This window comes from Ranitomeya imitator, chromosome 1, assembly GCF_032444005.1.
Source record: "Ranitomeya imitator isolate aRanImi1 chromosome 1, aRanImi1.pri, whole genome shotgun sequence".
In the NCBI taxonomy this organism is placed as follows: domain Eukaryota; kingdom Metazoa; phylum Chordata; class Amphibia; order Anura; family Dendrobatidae; genus Ranitomeya; species Ranitomeya imitator.
In genome coordinates, this window is record NC_091282.1 from 778,427,100 (window position 1) to 778,449,136 (window position 22,037).

The following is a 22,037-nucleotide window of genomic DNA, read 5'->3' on the forward strand; positions in this document are numbered from 1 at the left end:
GCTCTTCCAACTTTTCAATACAAAGCAAAAACATCTCAAAAAGTCCACAAAGAAGCTGCCGGAGTGCTGGAGTTCAGCTCCGACACACAGATGCTCCTCTACAGTGACACAAGGACGCATCCCGGGAGAGAATGACGCCAATGTCTCCCGTTATTTCAGCGTGACTATTGCACGAAATAAGATATTAATGTCCACGTGATCCAGACCAATAACAAATGGCTGCCATTAGGAGCAGATGTCCGGGCCACGATCCTGGGGTCTGACATCAGAAGGTAGCGGCTTCTACCTGGACAGCGCCCCCCAAGAGACGACACCTGTGGACAGATCCTACCAAACTGTACGGACCAAATGTCCACAGGACATGGAAAGTCTGCACAGCCCGAGTCCTGCTCACACGGCTGAAGATTCGTTACAATGCATCAGTGCAGCCCAGAGCTCATCCTGACAGCCTGAACCGTATACATACAGGGGCTTCACGAAAGCGGAAAGTCCAGGAATGGGCAATGCTGTCCTTTCTATAAAGACCCCCACACCACCAGGGTCCGATCCATAGAAAGGATCACTTGTGACGACGGGGACCCTCTATTAATTGCCATTTCATATTGGGGGTCACTGGCATGAAATGGTCAGTGTGGAGGGACAGATGATGCATGAGATCCGCAGGCACAGACAAGAAGCCCCCCAGTGTGGCCGGTCACCCACGGAAACCCCCGCTATGCAGCTGCTGTGTGCAGCCCGGAGTCCCCGCTGTATGCAGGGAGCAGCTGGCCGGGATCTATCTGCTCGCTGGCCGGGATCTATCTGCTCGCTGGCCGGGATCTATCTGCTCGCTGGCCGGGATCTACCTGCTCGCTGGCCGGGATCTATCTGCTCGCTGGCCGGGATCTATCTGCTCGCTGGCCGGGATGTATCTGCTCGCTGGCCGGGATGTATCTGCTCGCTGGCCGGGATCTATCTGCTCGCTGGCCGGGATCTCTCTGCTCGCTGGCCGGGATCTATCTGCTCGCTGGCCGGGATCTATCTGCTCGCTGGCCGGGATCTCTCTGCTCGCTGGCCGGGATGTATCTGCTCGCTGGCCGGGATGTATCTGCTCGCTGGCCGGGATCTATCTGCTCGCTGGCCGGGATCTCTCTGCTCGCTGGCCGGGATCTATCTGCTCGCTGGCCGGGATCTATCTGCTCGCTGGCCGGGATCTATCTGCTCGCTCGCTGGGGACTCGGGCTGTGCAGGAATCACGGAGGCTGGTGAGACCCAGACACACGCCGAGACACCTCGCCACAAAAGGCTTCACCTCCGTGACAGATACAAGTGTCTACTGTGGCTACATTGTATCTGCTCGCCGCCAGCCCACCAGGGGTTAAATCGGCAGGCGGGTCGCCTATGCGTTCCGGCACGTAACGCTATATTTAGCATGTGCAACTTTCCGGTGCTGCTGGCGGAGTGAGCCGCTCTTGGCCTTCCCAGGGTCCGGTGCACCCCGCCCGCCGGCCCCCTCAGCACAGCCGGTCGGGAAGGAGGCTGCACTTACTTGGCTCGGCGGCTGCTGCCGTCCACCGCTCTATCAGACCTGGACTGCTCCTGCAACTGTGTCATGAAGACGGACGAGGAGATTGTACGTAGCTGTTGCCATGGAAACAAACACAGCGAGAGTAGAGTGCCAGCCTCGGTTAATTCCATCACCCATGAACCCCAAGGGAACACCGACATCCGTCTCCATCTCGCCGCCCCACAAATCAGTCACCTTATCAATGGCAGGGGTGCACGGGGAGACGCCGGCTCGGCCCGCACCTCTGCCCCGTTAGATGGTCAGCTCTTGTGTGCAGAAATGTATATTAACAATGAGGTCTAAACGTTAGAGGCAAGAGCAGACTCCGGGACCGCCACAAGCGGGGTATCCACCTCATTGTGCCCCTAGGATTAGAGGGAAATGTTCTGTCATCAGCTCGCAGAATGCCTAATGGCGCTAGAAAGCACAAGCACACTCCGCCGATCATACATGTGTTCTCAATGGGGAGAGGGGTATGAGGGCCAGGTTCTTCTGCCCCTCCTCTAGAACCCTTGCCAGACTCGCCCGTCCCCAGAACAGAGCCTCTCCAGACTCCCCGTCCCAACAAGATGCCCCCCATCCCGACAAGCAGCCACTCCTCCCGACAAGCTGCCTGTCCCGACATGCTGCCCGTCCCGACAAGCTGCCACCCCTCCCAACAAGCTGCCCCCCGTCCCGACAAGCTGCCACCCCTCCCGACAAGCTGCCCCCCGTCCCGACAAGCTGCCCCCCGTCCCGACAAGCTGCCCCCCGTCCCGACAAGCTGCCCCCCGTCCCGACAAGCTGCCACCCCTCCCGACAAGCTGCCACCCCTCCCGACAAGCTGCCCCCCGTCCCGACAAGCTGCCACCCCTCCCGACAAGCTGCCCCCCGTCCCGACAAGCTGCCACCCCTCCCGACAAGCTGCCACCCCTCCCGACAAGCTGCCACCCCTCCCGACAAGCTGCCCCCCGTCCCGACAAGCTGCCACCCCTCCCGACAAGCTGCCCCACGTCCCGACAAGCTGCCCCCCCCCCCCTCGTCCAGAACCCTATTCTAACCCCATACAGTCATGGCCAAAAGTATTGACACCCTTGCAATTCTGTCAGGTAATACTCAGTTTCTTCCTGAAAATGATTGCAAACACAAATTCTTTGTTATTATCTTCATTTAATTTGTCTTAAATGAAAAAACACAAAATAAAATGAAGCAAAAAGCAAAACATTGATCATTTCACACAAAACTCTAAAAATGGGCCAGACAAAAGTATTGGCACCTTCAGCCTAATACTTGGTTGCACAACCTTTAGCCAAAATAACTGCGACCAACCGCTTCCGGTAACCATCAATGAGTTTCTTACAAATCTCTGCTGGAATTTTAGACCATTCTTCTTTGGCAAACTGCTCCAGGTCCCTGATATTTGAAGGGTGCCTTCTCCAAACTGCCATTTTTAGCTCTCTCCACAGGTGTTCTATGGGATTCAGGTCTGGACTCATTGCTGGCCACCTTAGATGTCTCCAGTGCTTTCTCTCAAACCATTTTCTAGTGCTTTTTGAAGTGTGCTTTGGGTCATTGTCCTGCTGGAAGACCCATGACCTCTGAGGGAGACCCAGCTTTCTCACACTGGGCCCTACATTATGCTGCACAATTTGTTGGTAGTCTTCAGACTTCATAATGCCATGCACATGGTCAAGCAGTCCAGTGCCAGAGGCAGCAAAGCAACCCCAAAACATCAGGGAACCTCCGCCATGTTTGACTGTAGGGACCGTGTTCTTTTCTTTGAATGCCTCTTTTTTTCTCCTGTAAACTCTATGTTGATGCCTTTGCCCAAAAAGCTCTACTTTTGTCTCATCTGACCAGAGAACATTCTTCCAAAACGTTTTAGGCTTTTTCAGGTAAGTTTTGGCAAACTCCAGCCTGGCTTTTTTATGTCTCGGGGTAAGAAGTGGGGTCTTCCTGGGTCTCCTACCATACAGTCCCTTTTTATTCAGACGCCGACGGGTAGTACGGGTTGACACTGTTATACCCTCGGACTGCAGGGCAGCTTGAACTTGTTTGGATGTTAGTCGAGGTTCTTTATCCAACATCCGCACAATCTTGCGTTGAAATCTCTTGTCAATTTTTCTTTTCCGTCCACATCTAGGGAGGTTAGCCACAGTGCCATGGGTTTTAAACTTCTTGATGACACTGCGCACGGTAGACACAGGAACATTCAGGTCTTTGGAGATGGACTTGTAGCCTTGAGATTGCTCATGCTTCCTCACAATTTGGTTTCTCAAGTCCTCAGACAGTTCTTTGGTCTTCTATCTTTTCTCCATGCTCAATGTGGTACACACAAGTACGCAGGACAGAGGTTGAGTCAACTTTAACCCCTTACTGACATCGGACAGTATAGTACATCCGATGTCAGCTCCCCTGCTTTGATGCAGGGCTCCGCGGTGAGCCCGCATCAAAGCTGGGACATGTCAGCTGTTTTGAACAGCTGACATGTGCCCGCAATAGCGGCGGGTGAAATCGCAATTCACCCGCCGCTATTAACTAGTTAAATGCCGCTTTCAAACGCAGACAGCGGCATTTAAACACCGCATCCGGCCGGGAGGCCGGAAATGACGTCATCGCCGACCCTCGTCACATGATCGAGGGTCGGCGATGCTTCTCCATTGTAACCATAGAGGTCCTTGAGACCTCTATGGTTACTGATCGCCGGTAGCTGTGAGCACCACCCTGTGGTTGGCGCTCACAGCACACCTGATTTTCTACTACATAGCAGCGAACAGCAGATCGCTGCTATGTAGCAGAGGCGATCGTGCTGTGCCTGCTTCTAGCCTCCCATGGAGGCTATTGAAGCATGGCAAAAGTTTAAAAAAAAAGTTAAAAAAAATGTGAAAAAAATAAAAAAAATATAAAAGTTTAAATCACCCCCCTTTCGCCCCAATCAAAATAAATCAATAAAAAAACAACAACAAATCTACACATATTTGGTATCGCCACGTTCAGAATCGCCCGATCTATCAATAAAAAAAAGCATTAACCTAATCGCTAAACGGCGTAACGAGAAAAAAAAAATCAAAACACCAGAATTACGTTTTTTTGTTGGTCGCCGCGACATTGCATTAAAATGCAATAACGGGCGATCAAAAGCACGTATCTGCACCGAATTGGAATCATTAAAAACGCCAGCTCGGCACGCAAAAAAATTAAGCCCTCAACCGACCCCAGATCATGAAAAATGGAGACGCTACGAGTATCGGAAAATGGCGCAATTTTTTTTTTTTTTTTAGCAAAGTTTGGAATTTTTTTTCACCACTTAGGTAAAAACTAACCTAGTCATGTAAAGGTACCGTCACACATAGCGACGCTGCAGCGATACCGACAACGATCCGGATCGCTGCAGCGTCGCTGTTTGGTCGCTGGAGAGCTGTCACACAGACCGCTCTCCAGCGACCAACGATCCCGAGGTCCCCGGTAACCAGGGTAAACATCGGGTAACTAAGCGCAGGGCCGCGCTTAGTAACCCGATGTTTACCCTGGTTACCATCCTAAAAAGTAAAAAAACAAACGCTACATACTTTCCTACAGCCGTCTGTCCTCGGCGCTCTGCTTCTCTGGTCTGGCTGTGAGCGCCGGGCAGCCAGAAAGCAGAGCGGTGACGTCACCGCTCTGCATTCCGGCTGACTGACGCTCACAGCCAGTACAGGAGGAGAGCAGAGCACAGCGCTGGAGGACAGACAGCTGTAGGTAAGTATGTAGTGTTTGTTTTTTTACTTTTAGGATGGTAACCAGGGTAAACATCGGGTTACTAAGCGCGGCCCTGCGCTTAGTTACCCGATGTTTACCCTGGTTACCAGCGAAGACATCGCTGAATCGGTGTCACACACGCCGATTCAGCGATGTCTACGGGGAGTCCAGCGACCAAATAAAGTTCTGGACTTTCTTCCCCGACCAGCGATCTCCCAGCAGGGGCCTGATCGCTGCTGCCTGTCACACTGGACGATATCGCTAGCGAGGACGCTGCAACGTCACGGATCGCTAGCGATATCGTCTAGTGTGACAGTACCTTTAGGTGTCTATGAACTCGTACTGACCTGGAGAATCATAATGGCTAGTGAACCTAGCAAAAAAGCCAAACAAAAAACAAGTGTGGGATTGCACTTTTTTTGCAATTTCACCGCACTTGGAATTTTTTTCCCGTTTTCTAGTACACGACATGGTAAAACCAATGATGTCGTTCAAAAGTACAACTCGTCCCGCAAAAAAAAAGCCATCACATGACCAAATTGACGGAAAAATAAAAAAAGTTATGGCTCTGGGAAGGAGGGGAGTGAAAAACGAACACGGAAAAACGAAAAATCCCAAGGTCAGGAAGGGGTTAATCCATGTCACCTGGCTGCAAGTGTGATTTAGTTATTGCCAACACCTGTTAGGTGCCACAGGTAAGTTACAGGTGCTGTTAATTACACAAATTAGAGAAGCATCACATGATTTTTCGAACAGTGCCGATACTTTTGTCCACCCTTTTTTATGTTTGGTGTGGAATTATATCCAATTTGGCTTTAGGACAATTCTTTTTGTGTTTTTTTTCATTTAAGACAAATTAAATGAAGATAATAATACGAAATAATTTGTGTTTGCAATCATTATCAGGAAGGAACTGAGTATTATCTGACAGAATTGCAGGGGTGTCAATACTTTTGGCCATGACTGTATGTCCTTGCCCTACGCATATGATTAGATACAGCAACAGCATGCAAGCACACAGTATCACACATGATAGGATTAGATACAGAATCTAAGCAGCTCACAGTGCCCGATTTTCTGCTTGCACAGAGGGTGCCACCATCTTGCCTCCTACAGTAAAAATGGTGCTGCGGCTCACCATGACATCATCAGCACCACGTGACAGGGCAGTAAATCTGTGATGTCACTAATCTCGTAGTCACATCTGTGATTTACACACAGTTCAATTATTGACCCAATTTCCGTCTCCGACGCAGGACGCGCTCAGTAAATCATCTGCAGTTTATCTAAAAATACTAATTCATAAATTATTCAAATCGCTGAACAGAAACCTGAGTAATTATTGGGAAATTATTGTAATTTATATTCACTCTGGTTTCACAGAAATTAAACTTGAAACCTCATAGAGAGTCAGAAGTTTACTTACAGAACGGACCGCCACGTATGCGCCATAAATCCCGGTGGCTGCAAATGTGAATCTTACTCTAATGCAAATATATAGGCTGAGTGAGAAATAATTATTAGTGTACAGTTTTCAGGCTACAGTGGCTATGCAGATCCATGTATCTCCATGGTTACAGACTACAAACAAGCTCTGTGCAGTCAGACCGTGTAGCCACATGTTAATGAGCCTGCGCACATTAGATTTTCACCAGTGGGACTAGCCAACAATGTAATGAACAAGTCTGAAGAGTCAGAGGGGGTCCGGAGGGAGAGACAAAGAGAAAACGTCCAGAGGGAGAGACATAGAGAGAGAGAGAGAGGACGTCTGGAGGGAGAGACACAGAGAGAGGACGTCCGGTGGGAGAGACACAGAAAGAGAGAGAGGACGTCCGAAGGGAGAGACACAGAGAGAACGTCCGGAGGGAGAGACACAGAAAGAGAGAGAGAGGACGTCCGGAGGGAGAGACACTGAGTACGTCCGGAGGGAGAGGCATAGAGAGAGAGAGAGAGAGAGGACGTCAGTAGGGAGAGACACAGAGAGAGGATGTCCGGTGGGAGAGACACAGAAAGAGAGAGGACGTCCGGATGGAGAAACACAGAGCGAACGTCCGGAGGGAGAGACACCGAGAGAGAGGACATCCGAAGGGAGAGACACCGAGAGAGAGAGGACGTCCAGTGGGAGAGACACAGAAAGAGAGAGAGGACGTCCGGAGGGAGAGACACAGAGGGAACGTCCGGAGGGAGAGACATAGAGAGAGAGAGAGAGGACGTCTGGAGGGAGAGACACAGAGAGAGGACGTCCGGTGGGAGAGACACAGAAAGAGAGAGAGAGGACGTCCGAAGGGAGAGACAGAGAGAACGTCTGGAGGGAGAGACACAAAGAGAGGACATCCGAAGGGAGAGACACCGAGAGAGGACGTCCGGAGGGAGAGACACAGAGAGAGAGAGGACGTCCAGAGGGAGAGATATAGAGAGGACGTCCAGAGAGAGAGAGAGAGAGAACGAACGTCCGGAGGGAGAGACAGAGAGAGAGAGATTACATCCAGAGGAGAGACACAGAGAGAGAGAGAGAGAGGAGGTCCGGAGGGAGAGACAGAGAGAGAGAGAGGATGTCTGGAGGGAGAGACACAGAGAAGGAGAGGACGTCCGGAGGGTGAGACACAGAAAAAGGAGGTTCGGAGGGAGAGAGACATAGAAAGAGGAGGTCAGGAGGAAAAAGAAGAGACAGATGAGGCCCAGAGGCAGAAACACAGAGTGAGGGGGTCGAGAAGAAGAGACAGAGCGTCCGGAGGGAGAGACAGAGGGGTTCCAGAATAAGAAACACAGAGGGAGGAGGTCCAGAATTAGAGAAGGGGGGGGGGGGGGTCCGGAAGAAAAAACAGTGACAGAAGGGGTCTGGAGGGAACAAAGTGGGGCCCTAGGTAAAAGTTTAAAATGGGGCGACAAATGCTAACATATTGCACATCACACAGAAGCATTTCTGCTGTATTTACATGCGCTGAGTTCAGGCCACTAAACGAGTGTGATCAACAATATTGAAGTCGTTCGCTTGTTTCCAGGCCTCTTTACACCAACTGAGAAAGAATAATGGGGACAAAACAAATCACAATTAGATCAATCTGTCCCCATACAGTATCATGTTATCAGCAGCACAACTACAGTTTACACCGGCTATGTGCTGCTGAGAACAAGGATTTCTGTTCTGGCATAAACAATCCAATCACCCAATGAATATGCAGCATTTTGCTTGTTAGTATAATACACCCCATAGTCCTCCATATATTATAATGTGCACCTAAGTCCACCATATTGTAACATGCACACCCCATAGTCCTCCATATAATGTGCCCCATAGTCCTCCATATAGTATAATACACTCCTCAGTCCTTCATATAGTATAATACACTCCTGATAGTGCTCCATATAGTATAATGCACTCCTCATAGTACACCATATAGTATGATGCACCGCCAGTCATCCATGTAGTACAATTGACTTCCCATAGTATAATGCACCCCATAGTTCTTCATATAGTATAATGTATTATATAATGTAGGCAGAGGGGAATGATGGGAGAGGGAGCATCATCTGACGCTCTCTCCTCCATAATAATAATCTTTATTTTTTATATAGCGCTAACATATTCCGCAGCGCTTTACAGGTTGCACACATTATCATTGCGGTCCCCGATGGGGCTCACAATCTAAATTCCCTATCAGTATGTCTTTGGAATGTGGGAGGAAACCAGAGCACCCGGAGAAAAACCACGGAAACACGGAGAGAACATACAAACTATTTGCAGATGTTGTCCTTAGTGGGGCTTGAACCCAGGACTCCAGCACTGCAAGGCTGCAGTGCTATCCACTGCGCCACCGTGCTGTCCATCTGAACTGAATAGAAGCTGGCATAGTTGAATGAAGCAGCGGGGGGAGTCGGCGCTGGCGGCAGGCGGGCCCCCCTGTGGCTGCGTGATGAGCCGCTATTAGTGGCACGCCACTGGCTGGGGCTCCTGGGGGAGCGAGGGCCCTAGGCAGCTGCCTGGACTGCCTGCCGCTAACGCCGGCCCTGGGAGGGAGAGACAGAGGAAGTCTGGAGGAAAAAAGAAAGAGACACAAAGCCCAGAGGCAGACACACAAAGAGAGGGGGTCCAGAAGGAGAGACAGACAAAGGTGGTCTGGAGGAAGAGGCGACGTGGAAGGGGTGTGGAGAGTACAGATGCTGGCCAGGACAAAATAACCAAACGTTGTGATTTATACTCTCTGTTAGCAACATACATCTTTGCAGGGATATACATGGATGGATAGCTAGATCATCATATCCAGAGATGGACCCTGAGACGGAACAGTCGCATTTACCCAGCACCAGAGGATGAGGGCGTCCCGGGCAGATATATTCGGTTTAGTAAAAGTAGAACTTTCCAGATAATATGGTCATGTACACAATCTCTATGGTGGTCACCTTACCACAGGCATGCAGATTATACCTGCAGGAATGGGAGCACCAGCTTTCCTTTACAGTAACGGCTCATGGCCGCACGTCTCCCCTCAAGGTAACCTGATGGATGGAGGACATTACAACGGTTTCATGTCACTAACATAAAAGTCATTAGACCTCACCACACAGGAGGGAACGATGGCACATGAGGACCTGGAGAAGGAGGTGCGAAACACAAATACCTTCCTGCTGGCATGTTTTAATATAGACCAATACAAGGAACTGTTAATTGGAATGGTGAGTGCCACCTTTTTTTCTTACTAACGAACACAATAGCATAAACCAGCTCCTGCCACTGGCAGCACTGATGTGGTCAGATCCAGAGGTGCAGCCTGATCTGCAGATTTCTGATGTGAGCAGATGTTCCCTCTCCACACTAAAGATTAAATGTCTATTTATAAAGGCTCGGTCTCCGGGCTCGTCATCTCCAGTGCCATCAACATGATATGATGATATGTTAATTCACACCGCTCCTGCCACATCAGGCTCCACAGGTGACGAGAACATGAAGACGCCCCGACTCCGTGCAAGGAGCGCGCACACGGACAACGCTGCGTAAATGCAGATTTCCATTTTTATTACTTTTACGTGGAGCCCGGTGTGAGGAGTGTAAAGGACAGCTGTTCTCTTACTGGCAGCCTCCTACCACACGGGCACATTAGTTCCACTACATGAACCAAGCCGCTCTCAAAACTAATACAGAAAGCAACAAACAGTATGTGGGGAGGAGGGGGCACCAATAGTGCCCCTAATAAACCCTGCAAAATAAACCACAAGAGCGCACGGCAAATTAACTTTTTCCTCGTTCATGCTGGCTTCTCATTGAAGAATTGTCTCTAAATATCTCTAAATTTTGCAGGATTTTTAGAGAGCTCATCCAGGCTGTAGAATTGATACAATCAGTGATACTCCAAAGCTGCATTCACTGTTTTGCTGGTGCAGTCACTGTGTACATACATTACTGATCCTGAGTTACCTCCTGTATTATACTCCAGAGCTGCACTCACTATTCTGCTGGTGCATTCACTGTGTACATACATTACATTACTGATCCTGAGTTACATCCTGTATTATACTCCAGAGCTGCACTCACTATTCTGCTGGTGCAGTCACTGTGTACATACATTACATTACTGATCCTGAGTTGCATCCTGTATTATACTCCAGAGCTGCACTCACTATTCTGCTGGTGCAGTCACTGTGTGCATACATTACATTACTGATCCTGAGTTGCATCCTGTATTATACTCCAGAGCTGCACTCACTATTCTGCTGGTGCAGTCACTGTGTACATACATTACATTACTGATCCTGAGTTACATCCTGTATTATACTCCAGAGCTGCACTCACTATTCTGCTGGTGCATTCACTGTGTACATACATTACATTACTGATCCTGAGTTACATCCTGTATTATACGCCAGAGCTGCACTCACTATTCTGCTGGTGCAGTCACTGTGTACATACATTACATTACTGATCCTGAGTTACATCCTGTATTATACTCCAGAGCTGCACTCACTATTCTGCTGGTGCATTCACTGTGTACATACATTACACTACTGATCCTGAGTTACATCCTGTATTATACTCCAGAGCTGCACTCACTATTCTGCTGGTGCAGTCACTGTGTACATACATTACATTACTGATCCTGAGTTACATCCTGTATTATACTCCAGAGCTGCACTCACTATTCTGCTGGTGCAGTCACTGTGTGCATACATTACATTACTGATCCGGAGTTACATCCTGTATTATACTCCAGAGCTGCATTCACTATTCTGCTGGTGCAGTCACTGTGTGCATACATTACATTACTGATCCTGAGTTGCATCCTGTATTATACTCCAGAGCTGCACTCACTATTCTGCTGGTGCAGTCACTGTGTGCATACATTACATTACTGATCCGGAGTTACATCCTGTATTATACTCCAGAGCTGCACTCACTATTCTGCTGCTGCAGTCACTGTGTGCATACATTACATTACTGATGCTGAGTTACATCCTGTATTATACTCCAGAGCTGCACTCACTATTCTGCTGGTGCAGTCACTGTGTACATACATTACTGATCCTGAGTTACATCCTGTATTATACTCCAGAGCTGCACTCACTATTCTGCTGCTGCAGTCACTGTATACATACATTACATTACTGATCCTGAGTTACATCCTGTATTATACCCCAGAGCTGCACTCACTATTCTGCTGGTACAGTCACTGTGTACATACATTACATTACTGATCCTGAGTTACATCCTGCATTATACTCCAGAGCTGCATTCACTATTCTGCTGGTGCAGTCACTGTGTGCATACATTACATTACTGATCCTGAGTTGCATCCTGTATTATACTCCAGAGCTGCACTCACTATTCTGCTGGTGCAGTCACTGTGTGCATACATTACATTACTGATCCGGAGTTACATCCTGTATTATACTCCAGAGCTGCACTCACTATTCTGCTGCTGCAGTCACTGTGTGCATACATTACATTACTGATGCTGAGTTACATCCTGTATTATACTCCAGAGCTGCACTCACTATTCTGCTGGTGCAGTCACTGTGTACATACATTACTGATCCTGAGTTACATCCTGTATTATACTCCAGAGCTGCACTCACTATTCTGCTGCTGCAGTCACTGTATACATACATTACATTACTGATCCTGAGTTACATCCTGTATTATACCCCAGAGCTGCACTCACTATTCTGCTGGTACAGTCACTGTGTACATACATTACATTACTGATCCTGAGTTACATCCTGCATTATACTCCAGAGCTGCACTCACTATTCTGCTGGTGCAGTCACTGTGTACATACATTACATTACTGATCCTGAGTTACATCCTGCATTATACTTCAGAGCTGCACTCACTATTCTGCTAGTGCAGTCACTGTGTACATATATTACATTACTGATCCTGAGTTACATCCTGTATTATACTCCAGAGCTGCACTCATTATTCTGCAGGTGCAGTCACTGTGTACATACATTACATTACTGATCCTGAGTTACATCCTGTATTATACTCCAGAGCTGCACTCAGTATTCTGCAGGTGCAGTCACTGTGTACATAGATTACATTACTGATCCTGAGTTACATCCTGTATTATACTCCAGAGCTGCACTCACTATTCTGCTGGTGCAGTCACTGTGTACATACATTACTGATCCTGAGTTACATCCTGTATTATACTCCAAAGCTGCATTCACTGTTCTGCTGGTGCAGTCACTGTGTACATACATTACATTATTATCATGTACTGATCCTGAGTTACATCCTGCATTATACTCCAGAGCTGCACTCACTATTCTGCTGGTGCAATCACTGTGTACATACATTACATTGGTGCAGTCACTGTGTACATCCATTACATTACTGATCCTGAGTTACCTCCTGTATTATGCTCCAGAGCTGCACTCACTATTTTGCATAGGGGGGGGATGGGAGATGAGCCAGAGCCACCCATGCATACAGGGAGGGGGAGATGAGCCACGCATACAGGCGGGGAGATGGGAGATGAGCCAGAGCCACCCATGCATACAGGGAGGGGGACATGAGCCACGCATACGGGGGGGGGGGGGGGGGGGATGGGAGATGAGCCAGAGCCACCCAGGCATACAGAGGGGGATGGTAGATGAGCCAGAGCCACCCATGCATACAGGGAGGGGGACATGAGCCAGGCATACAGGGGGGGGGATGGGAGAGGAGCCAGAGCCACCCATGCATACAGGGAGGGGGACATGAGCCACGCATACAGGGGGGGGGGGGATGGGAGATGAGCCAGAGCCACCCATGCATACAGGGAGGGGGACATGAGCCAGGCATACAGGGGGGGGGATGGGAGAGGAGCCAGAGCCACCCATGCATACAGGGAGGGGGACATGAGCCACGCATACAGGGGGGGGGGATGGGAGATGAGCCAGAGCCACCCATGCATACAGGGAGGGGGAGATGAGCTACGCATACAGGGGGGGATGGGAGATGAGCCAGAGCCACCCATGCATACAGGGAGGGGGACATGAGCCACGCATACAGGGGGGGGAGGGGGGATGGGAGATGAGCCAGAGCCACCCATGCATACAGGGAGGGGGAGATAAGCCAGGCATACAGGGGAGAGGATGGTAGATGAGCCATAGCCACCCATGCATACAGGGAGGGGGACATGAGCCACGCATACGGGGGGGATGGAAGATGAGCCAGAGCCACCCATGCATACAGGAATGGGGAGATGAGCCACGCATACGGGGTGGGGGGAGATGAGCCACCCATGCATGCAGGGAGGGGGACATGAGCCAGGCATACAGGGGGAGGGATTGGAGATGAGCCAGAGCCACCCATGCATACAGGGAGGGGGACATGAGCCACGCATACAGGGGGGGGGGATGGGAGATGAGCCAGAGCCACCCATGCATACAGGGAGGGGGAGATAAGCTACGCATACAGGGGGATGGGAGATGAGCCAGAGCCACCCATGCATACAGGGAGGGGGACATGAGCCACGCATACAGGAAGGGGAGGGGGGATGGGAGATGAGCCAGAGCCACCCATGCATACAGGGAGGGGGACATGAGCCACGCATACAGGGGGGGATGGAAGATGAGCCAGAGCCACCCATGCATACAAGAATGGGGAGATCAGCCACGCATACGGGGTGGGGGGAGATGAGCCACCCATGCATACAGGGAGGGGGACATGAGCCAGGCATACAAGGGGAGGGATGGGAGATGAGCCAGAGCCACCCATGCATACAGGGAGGGGGACATGAGCCACGCATACAGGGGGGGGGGGGGGGAGATGAGCCAGAGCCACCCATGCATACAGGGAGGGGGAGATGAGCTACGCATACAGGGGGGGATGGGAGATGAGCCAGAGCCACCCATGCATACAGGGAGGGGGAGATGAGCTACGCATACAGGGGGATGGGAGATGAGCCAGAGCCACCCATGCATACAGGGAGGGGGACATGAGCCACGCATACAGGGGGGGATGGAAGATGAGCCAGAGCCACCCATGCATACAAGAATGGGGAGATGAGCCACGCATACGGGGTGGGGGGAGATGAGCCACCCATGCATACAGGGAGGGGGACATGAGCCAGGCATACAAGGGGAGGGATGGGAGATGAGCCAGAGCCACCCATGCATACAGGGAGGGGGAGATGAGCTACGCATACAGGGGGGGATGGGAGATGAGCCAGAGCCACCCATGCATACAAGAATGGGGAGATGAGCCACGCATACGGGGTGGGGGGAGATGAGCCACCCATGCATACAGGGAGGGGGACATGAGCCAGGCATACAGGGGGAGGGATGGGAGATGAGCCAGAGCCACCCATGCACACAGGGAGGGGGACATGAGCCACGCATACAGGGGGGGGGGATGGGAGATGAGCCAGAGCCACCCATGCATACAGGGAGGGGGAGATGAGCTACGCATACAGGGGGATGGGAGATGAGCCAGAGCCAACCATGCACACAGGGAGGGGGACATGAGCCACGCATACAGGGGGGGGGGGATGGGAGATGAGCCAGAGCCACCCATTCATACAGGGAGGGGGAGATGAGCCAGGCATACAGGGGGGATGATGGTAGATGAGCCAGAGCCACCCATGCATACAGGGAGGGGGACATGAGCCACGCATACAGGGGGGATGGAAGATGAGCCAGAGCCACCCATGCATACAGGGAGGGGGACATGAGCCATGCATACAGGGGGGATGGAAGATGAGCCAGAGCCACCCATGCATACAGGGAGGGGGAGATGAGCCACGCATACGGGGTGGGGGGAGATGAGCCACCCATGCATACAGGAGGGGTGAGATGAGCCATGCATGATGGAAGCGGGGAGCCGATGAGCCATGCATGGGGGTGGGGGGGGGTGGGGGGAGATGAGCCATGCATACAGGATGGGAGGGGGGGGGCCACTATACAGTATGCGTGGAGCATCATATGTGGCCATTATACAGTATGAAGCATCATGTGTGGCTATTATACAGTATTGAGCATCATGTGTTGCCTTTATACAGTATGGATCACTGTGTGGCCACTATACAGTATGGAACACTGTAGAGCCATTATACAGTATGGAGCATCATATGTGGCCATTATACAGTATGGAGCATCATATGTGGCCATTATACAGTATGGAGCATCATGTGTGGCCATTATACAGTATGGAGCATTATATGTGGCCATTATACAGTATGGAGCATCATGTGTGGCTACTATACAGTATTGAGCATCATGTGTAGCTATTATACAGTATTGAGCATCATGTGTGGCCATTATACAGTATGGAGCACTGTGTGGACATATTTTCTTTTGGTTATAATTATTGTATATGAAACAGTGTGATCAGCAGTGCTAAATGGGTGTGGTTGGGACGTGGATATGGGTGTGACTAGTTGTGAAATGGGTGTGGTCAGAGGCGTGGCCTAAAATACTTTATACCTCTTTCCCTTCTTCAAAAGTTGGGAGGTATGGTACCGCATCTGCCAGATCACAGCAAGTGTCGCAAATCCCATGGGGAATGAATGAGGCCAAACACAGTGTTGCTGTAAGTGATCCGTTACGCGGCAGATGCAGAAAAACTGCCCGATCTGCTGCAAAAGGCGACTTTCACATCAGCGATTCTTGCCAAAGTCACTGCCGATAGTGTCATACTCACCAAAGGGGGAGGCAGCGCTAAAAGTGCCTAGGGCAGCAGAAACTCTAAATACGGCCCTGCAAACAAGTCATACCAGACTAATCTACCATATATACCCGAGTATAAGCCGACCCCCCTAATTTTGCCACAAAAAAACTTGGAAAACTTAATGACTCGAGTATAAGCCTAGCGTGGAAAATGCAGCAGCTACCGGTAAATTTCAAAAGTAAAAATAGATACCAATAAAAGTAAAATTAATTGAGAAATCAGTAGGTTAAGTGTTTTTTGAATATCCATATTGAATCGGGAGCCCCATATAATGCTCCATAAAGTTTGATGGGCCCCATTAGATGCTCCATATTAAAATATGCCCCATATAATCCTGCATAAAGGGTAATAAGGGCCCCATAAGATGCTCCATAGAGATATTTGCCCTATATAGTGCTGCACAAATGTTATGGCCCCATACAGACACCTGCCCCATATAATGCTGCACAAACGTTATGGACCCATAAGATGCTCCATAGAGATATTTGCCCTATACAGGTCCTTCTCAAAAAATTAGCATATAGTGTTAAATTTCATTATTTACCATAATGTAATGATTACAATTAAACTTTCATATATTATAGATTCATTATCCACCAACTGAAATTTGTCAGGTCTTTTATTGTTTTAATACTGATGATTTTGGCATACAACTCCTGATAACCCAAAAAAACCTGTCTCAATAAATTAGCATATCAAGAAAAGGTTCTCTAAACGACCTATTACCCTAATCTTCTGAATCAACTAATTAACTCTAAACACATGCAAAAGATACCTGAGGCTTTTATAAACTCCCTGCCTGGTTCATTACTCAAAACCCCCATCATGGGTAAGACTAGCGACCTGACAGATGTCAAGAAGGCCATCATTGACACCCTCAAGCAAGAGGGTAAGACCCAGAAAGAAATTTCTCAACAAATAGGCTGTTCCCAGAGTGCTGTATCAAGGCACCTCAATGGTAAGTCTGTTGGAAGGAAACAATGTGGCAGAAAACGCTGTACAACGAGAAGAGGAGACCGGACCCTGAGGAAGATTGTGGAGAAGGACCGATTCCAGACCTTGGGGAACCTGAGGAAGCAGTGGACTGAGTCTGGTGTGGAAACATCCAGAGCCACCGTGCACAGGCGTGTGCAGGAAATGGGCTACAGGTGCCGCATTCCCCAGGTAAAGCCACTTTTGAACCATAAACAGCGGCAGAGGCGCCTGACCTGGGCTACAGAGAAGCAGCACTGGACTGTTGCTAAGTGGTCCCAAGTACTTTTTTCTGATGAAAGCAAATTTTGCATGCCATTCGGAAATCAAGGTGCCAGAGTCTGGAGGAAGACTGGGGAGAAGGAAATGCCAAAATGCCTGAAGTCCAGTGTCAAGTACCCACAGTCAGTGATGGTGTGGGGTGCCATGTCAGCTGCTGGTGTTGGTCCACTGTGTTTCATCAAGGGCAGGGTCAATGCAGCTAGCTATCAGGAGATTTTGGAGCACTTCATGCTTCCATCGGCTGAAATGCTTTATGGAGATGAAGATTTCATTTTTCAGCACGACCTGGCACCTGCTCACAGTGCCAAAACCACTGGTAAATGGTTTACTGACCATGGTATTACTGTGCTCAATTGGCCTGCCAACTCTCCTGACCTGAACCCCATAGAGAATCTGTGGGATATTGTGAAGAGAAAGTTGAGAGACGCAAGACCCAACACTCTGGATGAGCTTAAGGCCGCTATTGAAGCATCCTGGGCCTCCATAACATCTCAGCAGTGTCACAGGCTGATTGCCTCCATGCCACGCCGCATTGAAGCAGTCATTTCTGCCAAAGGATTCCCGACCAAGTATTGAGTGCATAACTGAACATTATTATTTGTTGGTTTTTTTGTTTGTTATTAAAAAACACTTTTATTTGATTGGATGGGTGAAATATGCTAATTTATGGAGACAGGTTTTTTGGGTTATCAGGAGTTGTATGCCAAAATCATCAGTATTAAAACAATAAAAGACCTGACAAATTTCAGTTGGTGGATAATGAATCTATAATATATGAAAGTTTAATTGTAATCATTACATTATGGTAAATAATTAAATTTAACACTATATGCTAATTTTTTTAGAAGAACCTGTATAGTGCTGCACAAACGTTATGGCCCCATAAGATGCTCCGTACAGTCACTTACCCCATTATAGTGCTGCACAAGCCTTATGGCCCCATAAGATGCTCCATACAGTCACTTGCCCCATATAGTGCTGCACAAACGTTATGGCCCCGTAAGATGCTCCGTACTGTCACTTGCCCAATATAAAACTGCACAAGTGTTATGGCCCCATTAGATGCTCCATACAGTCACTTAGGGGTGATATTATTTTAATGTATAAATATATGAGGGGACAGTACAAAGACCTTTCTGATGATCTTTTTAATCATAGACCTGAAACAGGGACAAGGGGGCATCCTCTGCGTTTGGAGGAAAAAAGGTTTAAGCATAATAATAGACGCGGATTCTTTACTGTAAGAGCAGTGAGACTATGGAACTCTCTGCCTATGATGTTGTAATGAGTGATTCATTACTTAAATTTAAGAGGGGACTGGATACCTTTCTGGAAAAGTATAATGTTGCAGGGTATATACACTAGATTCCTTGATAGGGCGTTGATCCAGGGAACTAGTCTGATTGCCGTATGTGGAGTCGGGAAGGAATTTTTTTCCCCAATGTGGAGCTTACTCTTTGCCACATGGTTTTTTTTGCCTTCTTCTGGATCAACATGTTAGGGCATGTTAGGTTAGGCTATGGGTTGAACTAGATGGACTTCCTTCAACCTTAATAACTATGTAACTTGCCCCATTATAGTGCTGCACAAGTGTTATGGCCCCATAAGATGCTCCGTACAGTGACTTGCCCCATTATAGTGCTGCACAACTGTTATGGCCCCATAAGATGCTCCGTACAGTCACTTGCCCCATTATAGTGCTGCACAAGTGTTATGGCCCCATAAGATGCTCCGTACAGTCACTTGCCCCATTATAGTGCTGCACAAGCGTTATGGCCCCATAAGATGCTCCATACAGTCACTTGCCCCATATAATGCTGCACAGGTGTTATGGCCCCATAAGATGCTCCTTACAGTGACTTGCCCCTTATAGTGCTGCACAAGTGTTATGGCCCCATAAGATGCTCCGTACAGTCACTTGCCCCATTATAGTGCTGCACAAGTGTTATGGCCCCATAAGATGCTCCTTACAGTGACTTGCCCCATATGCTTTTGCTGCGAATAAAAAAAAAATAAAAAATAAAAAATCACATACTCACCTCTCTTCGCTCAGGACCCCTGGCACTTTCAATATTTACCTGCTCCTCGTGCGGCTCCATCTTCAGCACTGACGTTCAGCAGAGGGCGCGCACTGACTACGTCACCGCGCACTCTGACCTGAGCGTCACAGCCAGAGGACGATGAAGATGGAGCCGCACCGGAACGAGGAGCGGTAAATATCGCGCAGCGCTCCCCTCCCCATATACTCACCTACTGCTGGTGCTGTGCAGTCCCTGCTTCTTCCAGCGCTGCATCTTCTTCCTGTATTGAGCGGTCACAGTTACCGCTCATTACAGTAATGAATATGCAGCTCCACCTCTATGGGAAGTGGAGCCGCATATTCATTACTGTAATGAGCGGTACCATGTGACCGCTCAGTACAGGAAGAATCTGCAGCGCTGGAAGAAGCAGGGACGTGCAGGGACCGCGCCATCAGTAGGTGAGTATTATTAGACAGCCCCCTCCCCCCCTCATCTGCCGACCCCTCGGGTATGACTTGAGTATAAGCCGAGAGGGGGACTTTAAGCCCAAAACAATGGGCTGAAAATCTCGGCTTATACTCGAGTATATACGGTAATTTCCTTCAATGATGGAATCACTGACTGGGTGGATAAGGGAAAAGTGGTAGCTATAGTATATCTCAACTTTAGCAAAGCATTTGGTATAGTATCTCATACTATCCTTATTGAAAAAATGACCAAGTATGTGATAGACAAAGCTTCGGTTAGGTGGATTCAAAACTAGCTCAGTGATTGTACTCAAAGAGTTGTAATAAATGGTTGCACATCCAATTGGAAGAATGTTTCAAGTGGGGTGCCACAAGGCTCTGTCCTGGCTCCAGTGTTGTTCAATATTTTTTTTTTTAATGATTTAGATAAGGGAACTGAAGGTAAACTGATTTCCAGATGATGCAAAGCTAGAAGGGAAAGCCATCAGTAGAGAAGACAAAGAAAGTATACAGAATGATCTAGAGAAGCTTGCACAATGGACAGTGACTAATAAAATGGTATTTAACAGGGGAAATGCAAGATTCTACATCTGGGAAAGAAAAACAAAAATTACATGTATAGAATGAGAGGAATAGAAGTAAGCAACAGCAAGTGTGAAAAAGACTTGGGTATACTAACAGATCACAGATTGCACGAGTCAGTGTGATGCAGTTGCAGAAAAAAAAAGGCAAACACTGCTCTAGGATGTTTTAAGAGAAGAATAAAGTCTAGATTATGTGAAGTAATTATCCCCCTCTACTCCTCCTTGGTCAGGCCTCATCTGGAATACTGTGTCCAGTTCTGGGCACCACATTTTAAAAAGAGACATTGAAATACTGGAGGAAGTTCAGAGAAGAGCGACCAGGATGGTGAGCGGACTGCAAAGTATGTCGTACAAGCAACGGTTACAGGATCTGAGAATGTATAGTTTGCAAAAATGTAGGCTAAGAGGAGACTTAATAGAGGTCTACAAATATCTGAAGGGCTGTTACAGTGTAGAGGGATCATCATTATTCTCATTTGCACATGGAAACACGAGAATAAATGGAATTAAACAAAGGGATACAGATTATATATTAGAAAAAACATTTTGACAGTTTGGGAGATCAATTAGGTGGTGAGTTCTCCTTCAATGGAAGTCTTCAAACAGGCTGGACAGACATCTGTATGAGATGGTTTAGTGTCTGTATAGGTTTGATCCTCTTTATGAATTCCAACTCTTGTGCTATTTATTGCCTTTGTTATCACACATAGCACCACAATCTATGGATGGTCTAGACCATATCTGAGCAAGTAATAACTGAGATTAGCAGCCTCCCAGTTCTTCTGATAAGCCAGCAGATCGGGTCACTTGTACCTACAGGAATGTGCTGTAAGTTTTGTTGCGACTTCAGAAATTTTGGCAAAATCTGCAGCACATGAATTACACCTAAGGCACAACGCAAACAAAAACGCACAAAAACGCACGCTAAAACGCATAGTTTTGCGACGCATGCGTCCTTTTTTGCCGAATTTTGGACGCAAAAAAAATGCATCTTGCTGCGTCCTCTGTGCCCTAACGCTTGAGGGAAAAAAAACGCATGCATTGCAAAACGCATGCAAACGCATGTCCATGCGCCCCCACGTTAAATATAGGGGCGCATGGCGCATGCGTCGCCGCAGCTGCGCCCGACGCAGCCCGGCAGAACGCAAATGTGAACGTAGCCTAACAGATACATGTAGAGTCACAGGAAACCGAACCTCAACTGGTTAGCAAGTTTGGTCAGAACTAGAAAAAACAAGAAGACCTTCTTCCAAAACAGTGCCACATCTGTCCACAGGTGCTGAGTGATATAACAGGTCA

At 48.6% G+C, this 22,037-nt stretch overlaps 1 protein-coding gene across 5 annotated transcripts in view; it reads right to left on the reverse strand.

The window, feature by feature from the left end:
* Nucleotides 1–22,037, reverse strand: part of FOXN3 (forkhead box N3) — a 163,087-nt gene that overhangs the window by 116,243 nt on the left and 24,807 nt on the right. The gene's annotated exons all lie outside the window — the stretch shown is intronic.